Consider the following 14424-nt stretch of genomic DNA (forward strand, 5'->3'; position numbering starts at 1 on the left):
AATTCACAGATTCAGAAATACAGTTGACTGAAATACATTTGGCAAGGTTTTCAACATCAGTAGTAGAAAATACAAGATAAATACAAGATAAAACAGCAGGAATATGCTTATTTTTACAACATTATCAGATAGTTAGAAAGAGTAATAGGGTTGGTGAAGGTGTTTCTGACATCAAGAATTTTCATAGAGTTCCATGTTAATGTGAGTGTAAATTGGTACAGAATTTTTGGTAGGCAATTTGGCTGTAATCAAAACAGTATGGTACTGGCACAAAAACAGAAATATAGATCAATGGAACAAGATAGAAAGCCCAGAAATAAACCCATGCAGCTATGGTCAATTAATATACATCAAAGGAGGCAAGACTATACAGTGGAGGAAAGACAATCTCTTCAATAAATGGTGCTGGGAAAACTGGACAGCTGCATGTAAAAAAATGAAATTAGAACATTCTTTAACACCATACACAAACTCAAAATTGATTAAAGACCCTAATGTAAGACTGGATACTCTAAAACTCTTAGAGGAAAACATAGGCAGAACACTCTGATATAAATTGTAGCAATAACTTTTTTGAGCTCTCTCCTAGAGTAATGGAAATAAAAACAAAAATAAACAAGTGGGACCTGATTAAACTCAAAATCTTTTGCACAGCAAAGGAAACCATAAATAAAATGAAAAGACAACCCACAGAATGGGAGAAAATATTTTCAAATGATGCAACTGACAAGGGATTAGTCTCCAAAATTTACAAACAGCTCATGCGGCTCAATATCAAAAAAACCCAAACAACCCAATCAAAAAATGGGCAGAAGACCTAAATAGACATTTCTCCAAAGAAGACATACAGATGGCGAAGAGGCACAGGAAAAGATACTCAACATTGCTAATCATTAGAGACATGCAAATCAAAACTACAGTGGGATATCACCTCACACCAGTCAGAATGGCCATCATCAAAAAATCTATAAACAGTAAAGGCTGGAGAGGGTGTGGAGAAAAGGGAACCCTCTTGCACTGTTGGTGGGAATGTAAATTGGTACAGCTACTGTGGAGAACAGTATGGAGGTTCCTTAAAAAACTAAAAATAGAGCTACCATATGATGCAGCAATCCCATTCCTGGGCATGTATCTGGAGAAAAACATGGTTCAAAAGGATACATGCACCCCAGTGTTCGTGGCAGCACTGTTCACAATAGCAGAGACATGGAAGCAACCTAAATGTCCATTGACAGATGAATGGATAAAGAAGATGTAGCACATATATACAATGGAATATTACTCAGCCATAAAAAGGATGAAATAATACTATTTGCAGCAACATGGATGGACCTGGAGATTATCATACTAAGTGAAGTAAGTCAGACAAAGAAAGACAAATATAATATGATATCGCTTATATGTGGAATCTAAACAAAAAATGATACAAATGAACTTATGAAACAGAAAGAGACTCACAGACTTGGAGAACGAACTTATGGTTACTAGGGGAAAGGGTGGGGGAGAGGGATAGTTGGGGAGTTTGGCATTGACATGAACACACTGCTATGTTTAAAATAGATAACCAACAGGGACCTACTGTATAGCACAGGGAGCTCTGCTCAATATTCTGTAATAACCTAAATGGGAAAAGAATTTGAAAAAGAATAGATACATGTTTATGTATAACTGAATCACTTTGCTGTACACCTGAAACTAACACAACATTGTTAATCAACTATACTCCAGTACAAAATAAAAATTTTTTTAAAAAAACAAGAAAACCTTTAAAAAATCACCATTAAAACACTTGTGTTTCCTTTGAGGTAGTAGGGGGAGCCACTAGTAGGGGGACAGAGTGGGCGAGGCTAGGGAATGACATAGTGGGAGGGGCTAAAGGGCTGGAGTGTAAGGGGAGAGATCTGTGGGACTGGGAGTGATTTGACCAGACTGGGATTGATGGGTGAGGGGGAAAGGGTCGAGGGTTTGGAGGAACCAAAAGGTGCTTGAAAGGACTGGGGGAAGTGAGAACAAATGGCAGTGGGAGGACTGAGACGGATTAGAAACAACTGAAGAAACTTTCGTTTCTTCAGGGGGACGGGTGGAACTGGCAGGGACTAGGAAGGTAAAATGGAAACAACTGGCTTTCAGTGAATTGACCCAGAGCCACTGGCAAACAGGACCTGTTAACACTGAGCAAGGGTCCTGTGGAAGAAGGAGGTTTGACGCAAACAGGAAACACTAATTTTCAGAATTCTACCAACTGTGCCTTGCAGAGTTCTTTTACTTCCTCTTGTTTTGGCTCTGTTATTACCTTGTAGTTTGCCTCTAAATCAGCTGAGATCTTTGAAGACTTCTTTGTCTGACCGTCAAGGGTGTGACTCTTTCCCACGTGATCCTAGGTACAAAATAGACATTTCAGCTGCCTCTAGTAGAAACTTCCTCTGTCACTTTTTTTTTAAATTTATTTATTTATTTATTTATTTATTTATTTTATTTTTGACTGTGTTGGGTCTTCGTTTCTGTGCGAGGGCTTTCTCTAGTTGCGGCGAGCGGGGGCCACTCTTCATTGCGGTGCGCGGGCCTCTCACTGTCGCAGCCTCTCTTGTTGCGGAGCACAGGCTCCAGACGCGCAGGCTCAGTAATTGTGGCTCACGGGTCCAGTTGCTCCGCGGCATGTGAGATCTTCCCAGACCAGGGCTCGAACCCGTGTCCCCTGCACCAGCAGGCAGACTCTCAACCACTGCGCCACCAGGGAAGCCCCCCGTCTGTCACTCTTAAAACTTGGGAAGTTGCTTCAGATCCTGGGAGGGCATGAATGAAGGCTCTCTCTGCAATAGAGTTTAAGTACGCATAAGGACGTGCAGATCTCTTTCTCTTCTCTCTTGGTTTGAGTCATGCATTATTTTAACAAGTAGAGGGCCCTATGGTCACTGGCTTTCTCTGTGGTTCATGCTATTTTCCACACAGTGAATCACAGGGCAACCAAACAGCAAGAATCTTCAGCGGGTGGAGGCGTGGGGTTATGGGCTGAATCATATCCTCCCAAATTTCGTATGTTAAAACCCTAACACCTGTTGCTTCATAATGTGACTATATTTGGAGATGGGGCCTTTTAAAAGGTGATTAAGTTAAATGAGCCCATTAGAGTGGGTCCTAATCCAATCTGACTGGTTTTATTATATAAGAAGAGTGAATTTGGACACACAAAAGACACAACAGGGATGTGCACACACAGAGCAAAGGACACAGCAAGAAGCTAGCCATCTGGAGGCCTGAGTATAGATGGTCCTGAGCCTAAAGATGTGGATAGTGATATGGCCTTGCAAGGCTGAGAGAATGAAAAAAGGGGGAGACAACCTCAGACTAGGGAAAGGATGAGGGAGTAGGTGACAGCTTGTTCCACTAGAAGGTTCTTTGAACCCTGTTATTCCAAAGAAACTAGCCAAACTCAGCAGACTCAAGGTTTTTTTTTTTTTCTTTTTTACTGACATAAAGTTGAATTACAATGTTGTGTTAATTACTGATGTACAGCAAAGTGACTCAGTTATACATATATACACCTTCTTTTTCATATTCTTTTCCATTATGGTTTATCACAGGATATTCAATATAGTTTCCTGTGCTATACAGTAGGACCTTGTTGCTTATCCATTCTATATATACCAGTTTGCATCTGCTAATCCCAAACTCCCACTGCTACCCTCTCCCACCCACCTCCCCCTTGGCAACCACCAGTCTATTCTCTATGTTCCTGATTTTGTTTCTGTTTCATAGATAGGTTCACATGTGTCATATTTTAGATTCCACATATAAGTGATATCATATAGTATTTTTCTTTCTGACTTACTTCACTTAGTATGATAATCTCTAGTTGCATCCATTTGCTGCAAATGGTATTATTTTGTTCTTTTTTATGGCTGAGTAGTATTCCATTGTATATAGGTACCACATCTTCTTTATCCATTCATCTGTTGATGGATATTTAGGTTGTCTTGGCTATTGTAAACAGTGCTGCAATGAACACTGAGGTGCATGTATCCTTCTGAACCATGTCTTTCTCTGGGTATATGCCCAGGAGTGGGATTGCTGGATCATATGGTAATTCTATTTTTAGTTTTCTGAGGAACTTCCATACTGTTTTCCACAGTGGCTGCACTAACTTACATTCCCACCAACAGTGTAGGAGGGTTCCCTTTTTTCCACACCATCTCCAACATTTGTTATTTGTAGACCTTTTAATGATGGCCATTCTGACTGTTGTGAAGTGGTACCTCATTGTAGTTTTGATTTGCATTTCTCTAATAAGTAGTGATGTTGAGCATATTTTCATGTGCCTCTCGGTATGTCTTCTTTGGAGAAATGTCTATTTAGGTCTTCTGCCCATTTTTTGATTGGTTTGTTTGTTTTTTTGTTGCCGAGTTGTATGAGCTGTTTCTATATTTTGGAAATTAAGCCTTTGTCGGTCGCATCGTTTGCAAATATTTGCTCCCATTCTCGAGTTTCAGCATTGCCTATTTCTTTGTATAATCCCTACCCAAATTCCAGCCAATTGCTCATTGTGCCTCCAGCAGGCTCCTGAATTTCAAGCTTGTGCTCACTGCTATATCCTCAGCACCATCATCTAGAACAGTGGTACTCAACAAGTATTTGCTGAATGGATCAATAGATGTATGTATGGGTAGATGAGTGCGTGTATGAATCTATCTGGGTCTAAGATGCAGTACCTGCTCCTACTTCCCACAGCAATTTGTGATTCTCTTTGTGGTGGGTCCATTTCTCCTTCCACCTGCCCCCTGATGACTCTAAAAGCCCTTAGTCATTTGGCTCAAATGCCCTAGCTTTGGAGACCAGCTATTTATTAACTAAACCGTTGCACCACTCGCTCTTATAGCCTTAAATTAATTTGGGTTAATTCTTAACTGTTTCCTTTCTGTTCATGTGTCATTTAATGGTTTGCCTTTATCTGATTTTCCCCAATTTCCTGTGCATTTGTGGTTTTCTACAGGAGCTCTGTACCAGAGGCCTCATGCGGCCACACCAAACGAGTGTGGACACCTAAGGTTTCCAGGAGGGTTCTCCTGCTGCTCTGGGTCTCATCCAACTGGTGTCCATCCAGATATTCCCAGCCAAGGTTATTTATGCTAGAGGAGGAAGAATGCCCGCCCCAGAGCCAGTTCTTGGGGAAAAGAAGAATTCTTGATATAGCCCGAGCCCCCAAAGAAGAAAGATTTCTCTGCAACAGCTAAAGGTTGGTGACATACTTTTCCTCCAACTCAGTGAAAGCTGTCCATGTTTGCTTTCTTTCCCATGCATTTCATTAGTGTGTTTTGTCCAAATGACCTTTGGAATAAACAAGAAGGAAAAAATTTTAAATCAACAGAATAAGCTTGATGGGGCACTGAGAGTTTATCCATCATTGATTCTCAACATCTATCATAGTGCCAGACAGGCAGATACTTAATAAATGTTTGATGAAGGAAGGAGAGAAAGATAGGAGGGAAGGAGAGAAAAAGGAAAGGATTGGAGATTGCCATGAATGGAAAGAATGCTAATTTATTATTTAGAAATAATATGGTGATAACATAGTTGTGTTTTCAAAGCTAATTAGTTGCATTATCACTGACACCTTGCATCTTATTGATTTTAGAATCAATAAAACAAATTAAATCACTTTACAAATTGAAGGATGTATTTATAAAGATAAAATAAATAGTAGACAACCAGAATAGCAACAACAAAAAAGTGCTCTTTGGAACTTAAGCATAAACAGCACTGCTCATATTTTAAGATAAATTCAAAACTCTGTAATGTAATAGCCATTTGTTCTGTCTATGCCCAATTCTCCAAAGCAAATTAAAACAATCAAGAACTTTATTTATGGATAAATGCAAGCCAATCATGGAGGTGAGAGAATTGACTGTAACTGGTCAGTATGGTATTTAGAAAAGGTCAACTAATCAGAAACTAATCAGAAAGGTCAACTAATTTAGAAAAGGTCAACTAATCAGAAACTAATGTGCATTAAATAAATTTACAAATATCTAGACTTCCTGCTGTTGAGAGGGATTAACCACTCAAAAGTATTTTCTTATGTGCCAAGGAAAAAACATCTCAGTGCAGAAAAAGAAAAAGATTATGGAAATTAGCATTTTTTTTTAGTATCAATCTTTCATTTATTTAAGATCATACAGGCTACAAAGTTCAGGTCCAGCAAAATAACTCTAAATGACACATACATGGCAAAAGAACACACCACCGTGATGGAGGTAGAAGGGGAATAATTAAGCTCTATCGTTTTTATAAAATCAAGATCTCAAAAGGGATTGTTTCTTCAGCAATTCAGATAGTGACGTATATTAAAGTTCTCAATGTTAGGAAAAAGTCACTATAATTTTATGTCATTTTAATTTGGGGAAAATAAAATACAACATAGGAGAAAAATCTAAAAACATTTCCAAAACAAATTCAGAGAAACATCCATTCTGACACCAGTCTTGCAAAGATTGTATTAATGAGGCATGTAATTTGTTTTGAAGGATTTGCCAGAGTGATTTAGACTATTATGATCAGCACAACTGTATTATAAAAGAAAACTGTTGGTAATGTAGGTAGATGATGACTGGTGACTGCCAAAAAAAAAAAGAAAAAAAAAATTTACTATCTTAGCTGCTGTGGGGTGTTCCCAAAGTTATAATAAGATGATTCAGGCTTTTGTGTCAATAAATTTCACCTGTGAAACTGATTAGTGCAAGAGTTCAGTGGGTCCCAAACTTCAGTCAGTGATCATTTTTGTCCTGTTTTTTTGCCACTCGTACCGCCATTTAACATGTTTTTTTTCCTTTAAATTAAACTATTTTTTAACTTAAATATATTTAAAAAGAAACTTAGTGTATATTACCACCTAATGTCATCTGTGATAGGCATTCTTTGGAGAACTCTTCAATAACAAAATAATAATAATAATTAACAATAATAATAATTTAAGACTATTTCAAAGCTAACTCTATGAGATAGAGACATACTGGTAGAGAAGAAATTAGAATCCTTAGAACTCATGGGAAAGAGTTTGGATAAATCATATGCTCAGATTACAGTTTGCTTTTTGCGGCTTTATTTAAGAAGCAAGTTAATGTTTATATGACACTGAACTTCAAAGTCCAGGCAATAAGGAGGAAAACAGAGAGAGAGAGAAAAACAGTTGGCTTGTCACTTCTTGTTTTTCCTTACCCTGTAGCAAGGCCCCAGGGGGCAGCAGCACACAGACACTGGAGAGAACCAAAGCAGGGGGATGGGGTCTTGTCTTACCAGAGTACAGTACTTTTTAATTAAATTATAAAAATTTATTATGCTAAGATACAAGCGCTGTGTTTCCTGACTCACGTGGCACTTATTCTTGTTGGAGTTTCACTATGTCTTTAAATAATAATCTTCTTTTCTACAGTCTTGGTGTAAAATTCTTTACCTTACCTCCTTTGTATGATGCAATCTCTGACCATGTTGTGTGTCTTTACTGTGATACTCTTGGTTTATAGATGTGAGTGCTGTTATTGTAACAAAGTAGGACATTTTCTATATAATACAATGAAACAGCATTATTCGTTTCAAGTACTTCCTTTCTGATTCTTCCCTCTTGTGGGGGATTTTCACTTATTCTAGCCTCGTACGTAGAAATGTCAAGTCCTGGAAAAGGTCCCTTTAAAGTTGGACTCCATAGTTGACAGGTCTGTGTGTTCCTAAAAGAGTATCTGAAAGACAGGAAAGGAAGCTGAAGAGATTTTCTTCAAATGAAATGCAGGATAAGATTTCAAGAGCTAACTGTCTCGTCCCTCAAAGACAAGGAACGTAACTCTGCACTCCTTAAGTGTGGGCTGCACAGCATGACTTCCTTCCAAAGAGCACAGTATGGAAGCGGGCAGGGAGTGACTTTACAGTGGAGAGACCTGACAGACACAACCTCAGCCAGGTGACCAAGGTCAGCATCAGCAGTGATAACTCAGGTCGATAGCGTGCACCTTGATGTGAGGTGATGAAAATGGCACTTGGCCTCTACGGTCGTCCTCTCCAAAACAAATGACCCCAGTCTAATAACGAGAAAAACATCAGACACACCCAAACTGAAGGAAATTCTATAAATATCTGACCAGTAGTCCTCAAAACTGTCAAGGTCATTAAAAAAAAAAAAAAAAAAGTGTGAGAAACTATCACAGCCCAAGGAGCCTATGGAGACATGACAACTAAATGTAATACGGTATCCTGAATGCTTCCCTAGAACCAGAAACGGAGATTACCTACAAACTAAGGAAATCTGAATGAAGTATGGCCTTTCGATAATAATAATGTATCAGTATTTGTTCATTTGTTACGACAAATGTACCACACTAAGGTAAGGCGTTAACAGTAGGGGAAACTTGGGTGTTGGGTACACGGGAATTCTCTCTGCTATCGTATCAACTTTTCTCTAGACCTAAAACTATTCTAAAATAAAAAGTTTACTTAAAAAAAAAAAAAAGCGAACTAACTGCCAGAGAAACCACGGGTTGGAAAACTACTGAGACTCTTCGTGACTTCCAATATTTCCTGAAAACCCAAGAGAAACTTTGTAATCACATCAAGAATTAGGTGCTCGGGGCTTCCCTGGTGGCGCAGTGGTTGGGAGTCTGCCTGCCAATGCAGGGGACACGGGTTCGAGCCCTGGTCCGGGAAGATCCCACATGCCGCGGAGCAACTAGGCCCGTGAGCCACAGCTACTGAGCCTGCGCGTCTGGAGCCTGTGCTCCGCAACAAGAGAGGCCGCGATAGTGAGAGGCCCGCGCACCGCGATGAAGAGCGGCCCCCGCTTGCCGCAACTAGAGAAAGCCCTCGCACAGAAACGAAGACCCAACACAGCCATAAATTAATTAATTAATTAATTAAAAAAAAAAAAGAATTAGGTGCTGCTTCTGGTGGCTGTTACCCCAAGATTAATGGGGACAGATTCTAGTTGTACAGTCTAGTGCTTGAAGTTACCTCAAGAGGGAGGAGCCAGGAAGAAAGGCAGGGATAAATCATTTAATATACACGTTCGTTCATTCATTCATTCATTCACACACACACCCCTGCAATGAAACAGTGACACTCTCTTTCCCGGTCAACTCTCCCAGTCTCCATGGACTCCTCTGTGTCTATCCATCCTTACAGGTGGTGTTTCGCATACACTTTCATGTACCTACTGCCCTACGTCTTTCTGTCCTCGGCTTCATCTACCACTTACTTGCCGTAATTCTCTCACCTGTAGATAGATCCACGTGTCTAAAACGTCCCCACGTGCACAACACGCAGGGGTGCTCAGTGCTCCTCAAAACTTGCTGAGCCTCTGCTCTTTTAATCCCTCTTTTTGTGAATGATGCCACCAACCCCTCAGCCACCCCGATCAGGAGCTCACCCTGTGCTGAGCTATCCCACAAAGCCCCTCAGCTACCGAATTGTGCAGATTCTACCTCCTAAATGTTTCTCAGAGCTGAGCCCTTCTCTCCAACCTCAGAGCCTTAGCTCGGCTTCTTACCATGTCTCATCCCAGAGACAGCCTCCGTCGCCTAGCCAGACTTCCACCTCCAGCCCATCTACCCCTCACCCTGCCCACACAGGGGTGTCTCTAACACACAGACCTGACCGTGCCATTCCCCTGCAGACGCCCTCCAAGATTACCTGTCACCCCTGGAATAAAGGCCAGGTTCGTCAGCCCGGCACACAAGTCCCTTTGTGAATGACAAGCCTCCGCTTGTCATTCTCCCCTCATCTCATGCCATGTTCCCAAACTCACCTTCTGCTTCTACCATATGACTGGGATTCTCTTGCCCAATTTCTTTCCGTGCCCTCCTCCTACTTGGGCTTCAATATCCGACCCAAATTCTCTTTGGCAACGTTCTCTGAGACTTCAAGCCTGAGGCAGGCGCCTTAAGGGCTCCTCCTTAGCGTTCTAAGTGCCCCCCTACCAATCCAGTCCCTGTTCCCCCCCGCCACTCCACCCCCACTGTGCATAACTCAGGCATCGAGCTCAGTCATTAATTCAGTAATTGGCTAGTCTAAAGGCTAAAAATACAGCAGTGAACAGAACAGAAAACAGAACAAAAAACCCTGTCTTCTTGGAGTGTTCACTCTTTGCACACTGCCTCTGATTTTCCTTCTCCCTAGGGAGATTTTGAAGGCGAGAACTGCTCTTACATGCATCTTAAATACTTAGCATAGTACGCAGCACATAATTGGTGCTCAAAAAACACAGATGAATAGTCCATGAATGAAGGCCCGTGATTTTGTTCCTCCCATCCTTCATGCCAACTCAAGGATAGGAGTTAGAGGAATGCCTTCATCGTGCCGCGGAAAAACAACTTGAATGCCTCACTCCATCACTTCCCCAGTCCTCCCAATTAGTTCATTTCGTTTCCCTTAGAGCAGCAGCAGTTTAGTGGCGCGTCTGCATGTGCTTCTCTGAGGGTGTCCACTTGCCTCTGGAGGGAACAATTCCTACACAATCAGAATATCATAAATGCTGGTTGTTTTTAATTTTAAGAATCAAGCTCTAGATGAAGCACAAACAATTCTATTTCTAGAACAGAACAAAGACGTTATAAACTTTGTTGCCATGGAACCATGATAGTCCGGGGCCCGGAGCTTAGGGATGGGGCGGAAGAGAGCAGAAGTGGAAGGACAGGCAAAGTGGGTTAGTTTCCTCGGCTACAAAACCGGAAGTGCGGAAGTGTCGTGAAGCTGCCTTGCGCCGATGTGTCAAGAACTAGAAAATTATCCTTAAACCTCTGTTGCTTCTTTTTATTGGACAGCCTGTGGTACTGTTTGAGACTTTTTTTTGTTAAATTAGGTGCACACTATTATATTTGTAAATTTAGGAAACTAGTTGGATTAGCAAACCAGTGAAGGGATGGCATGCATATTGTGGAAGAGGCATGTATACTGTGTACGTGGCATGCACAGTCGCCAGGAGGGGGGGTTTGTGCTCCCTCCTCGCGGGGACGGGCGTTGGGAGGGGGACGAGCCCAGTGTTGACTGCAGCCGGTGACCTCAGGGAGCTTTGGCCTTCCCATCAGTGCTGAGTCACTGGCTGAACTAAGGCTGACATGCTGTCCTGACTTTAAGGCCACCATGGTGGCCCCCCCTCGGCCCCCAGAGCCTCAGGGACAGACTCCTAGGAATTCAGCACAGGTGCTGGAAAGTCTAGCACAACCTTCCGGAAAGCCTTCCTCCACCCGATGGGGGATGTACGGTGCCGTCCTCCTTCCTTTTTGTCCTCTTTTCTGATGATGTCATTCTCGTCCGTCCTGTGGAGCTGTTGGACAGAGCACAGCCTGTGCACCTGGAGGACCAGGATGAGAGGGGGGCCACGTACCGCCTTGTCCGGGAACCTTGTGCAGGATGCTCAACTCTATACCTCACTTCCCTCCCATCTTCCCCACATCTGTGGATTCTTGATTACGTAGGGGACACAGAGGCAGAGAGAGCTGGCCAGACCAAATGTTTTACCATCAAACTGGGCCTGGTGAGGGAGCATCTTAAACCGTCATCCCCAGGGAAGTTTGTAGCATCAGGGCCCTTCCCTTAGGGCAGGCCGAGTGCAGCCTGCACCTTTCCAGGACCCATTCATCACTGTTGCTCATGTCTGCTCCAAGAATGCCTGTGTGTGCATGTCATGAGTGGGTGTTTCACTGTGATGACCTTGGAGAGGTTTCAACATAAGGCTGTTCTCCTCTGAATTCCTTTGGCTGTGTGTCGTAAGCTGAGGCTATAAGCTGAGGCTGAGCTGGGAGAGAGCTTGGGTGTTCCCCATTCCTGGATTTGGGCAGAAAGAGTAAGGTCTGAGAAGCACAGATCTAGTGGGAGACTAGACTAGTTCTCACTGGCCGCTGCACAAGTGTCTGGAGATCATGTGTTCTTACTGGAGAGGATTCTTCTGGGAAGGCCTGTGAGTCAAGACCCCTGGAGTCCTCAGCTGGGTGACTTCACATGAGTCACCGCGCTGCTTGATGTCTGATGAATAAGTGGAGATAATGCATTTTGCCTTCACTGATCTCAAGGCGTGTGACCCTTTTGGGGGAGGGTCAGCAGCGGGAAATGTGTCACCGTTTCCCGTTGGTGACCACTCTCTTTTCCTGCAGACCGTGTCAAACGGCACATCTGAGCAGCTCGACGTCTGATTCTTGCTCTTATCTTGTTTTTCTTTTTCCTAATGTTTTTTTCTCCTAAGTTGAATCATTCACGGCTCTTCATGGCCTCTGAAATGAGCTGAATTTTCCTGGCCTTTCATTCGAATTCTGCCTCCTTCCCATTTTCCCATTCCAAACGCCCTGTTCTCCGACCAAATTCATCAGCTAAGCACTGCCTGGACACCTTACAGACATTTCCACCCTTGCCCGCGCCTCTTGTCTGGATGCACCCATCACTCCCACCCCTCAGATTTTACTTTCTCTTCTTATGTAAACACACAGAAACCCTGCCCAAGCCCCACCTGGTCTCCCCTCCCATCTCTGAGCCCGTAGCCCTAAGTGTACTTGTGACACCCTTGTACCGGGCCGGGTTGGTGGCTGCTGGCGTCTTATCTGCCCTGCCTCCCCCTGTGCTGGGGACAGCTCGTTCACTTTGCTGTGTCTCCAGAGCACCTCCGGAGCTCGGGGCAGGCTATAGTATGTCTATAACATGTACCAGGTGCTCCTTGGCGTCTGCCTGAGGTAAGGATGAAACAAGCTGCCGCCCTGAGCACTGCACCTCCTGTTTGTCCCCGGGGCCCTTGGGTTCTAGGGGAGCCTGCAGCTGAGAGTAGGGGAGGGGCGCAGAGAGAAGGAACCCAGAGCTAACTAGGCTTATAGCTCTTCTGTATGGAAGTTTCAAGTAACGTTAAAAAAAAAAAAAAAAATCTGTGCTGAAACTTTGAAAACCATTGCATCCCACTGTTATTATTTCCATGGCTCATGTGATAAACAGTAGGAAAAACCTTCATGCCCACCCTTGAACAGTGCACCTGTAACACTGAGAAACCATCAGAAAAGGAAGGGTTTGGCCCAAAGAGTGGGCATTTTACACAGAACCAGGAAAAAAAATCTGACTTGTAAGAAAGAGACAAATGAACTTGCTGAGACCATCTAAATTCTAGAAGTTTGCATTTTGGGTCACCAGAGGTCACAAGTGATGGAAGCTCTGACGTGAATCGTCCACGTGGTTACACCTGTCTCCTCCGTGCAGGCCTCGGAGGCCCCCAGGGGTCGGCGTGAAGCCAGGGCCGGTGAAGCCTTGGGTGGATGCGGGAGACAGAACGGAGCGGACCGGTTCAGTGAGAGGGGCGGGCGGTGTGAGGCTCGGCGGAGGAAGGCTGGGGCGGCCACCCACCCGCTTGGTTGCTCAGCGCAGCCTCCCTCAACCCCAACTTCTCTCTGCCGGCCTCTGCTTGTCACCCCCTCCTTGTCCTCGAGGTGACCACCAGCCCAGAGTCTGTGGGTCCTCCTGGCGCCAGAGCCTGCGGGCCTCTGACCCACTGCCCCGCAGGTCACGTTGTAAGAGGGAGACCCTGGGGCTGACTGGGTCCAGCCGGCGCTGAGTGGAGGCGAGGGGTCGCCAGGGCATCAGGCTGGCCACAGGAAGCCCAACAGGGCAAGCGGCTAACAGACCCTGCGCTGTAGTTTGCAGGGGTTCTGAGCCCACATGTCCACTGTGCGAGCACAAGGGTGTCGCAGGGGGAATTGCACTGTCAGAATCCATCAACAGCTGTGAGCCTCTTGCTTCCTCCGGAGGCTGCAGCCTCGCTTCCTCTCCCCCAGGGTGGACTTTGCAGCGTGGGACAGGGTCTGCTTAACAAGCTTCTCAGCTTTGGCAATAGAGGAAGTCAGAACACAGGAGACCTTCCTACACAGTGTGGTATCTTACGTACAGGGCAGGGTCTGAAGCCAGCACATAAGATGAAAATACATGTCATCAAAACATCTCTGGAAAATCCCTTAAATCACCCATAAGGTATGGGACCCATACGTCTCTCAGCAAACCCGGCACAGCCGGTTTTTCCTTTAGCACCAGAGCAGACTGTGTTTTTTGGCTGACAACCAGGGGATGTGATTACTGTGTGCTCAGGGAGCCATGTGTTATGAAAAAAAATCTTTAAATGTTAGATCCATTCTCAGCTAGAGAGCTCCATGGGCAAGTGCATGTTCTCTCTGAGGCATCTCCTCATAGGAATGTGGGGGGAATACCTCACAACCTAAGATCATCCCCTTGTCCTGCCCTTCTCTTCCCCAGCCTCCTCTCCCCTGCCTGCCCCTCCCTCCCTCCTGTCTTTCTTTCTTCCTCCCTCCCTCCCTCCCTCTCTCTCTTTCTCTCTTTCTTTCCTTCTTTCCCTCCCTTTCTCCCTCCCTCCCCCTGCCTCATTTCTTTCTTTCTTTCCTCCAAGGATATATTATGGTTACACTGACC

The 14424-nt window shown here is 44.1% G+C and overlaps 1 protein-coding gene and 1 long non-coding RNA gene across 2 annotated transcripts in view; one reads left to right on the forward strand and one right to left on the reverse strand.

Annotated features, from left to right (window-relative positions):
• The window catches only part of LOC309660567, a 412061-nt gene that overhangs the window by 196583 nt on the left and 201054 nt on the right, over nt 1–14424 (reverse strand). The window lies entirely within an intron of this gene.
• ZBTB38 (zinc finger and BTB domain containing 38) overlaps nt 4771–14424 on the forward strand; it is a 117459-nt gene continuing 107805 nt past the window's right edge. The window contains exon 1 of the mRNA XM_082461166.1: nt 4771–5230. The gene's annotated coding sequence lies outside the window, so the exon portion shown is untranslated. The remainder of the gene's footprint in view (nt 5231–14424) is intronic.

The sequence above is a fragment of the Balaenoptera physalus genome (assembly GCF_965194825.1).
Source record: "Balaenoptera physalus genome assembly, chromosome: 4".
Classification (NCBI taxonomy): Eukaryota; Metazoa; Chordata; class Mammalia; order Artiodactyla; family Balaenopteridae; genus Balaenoptera; species Balaenoptera physalus.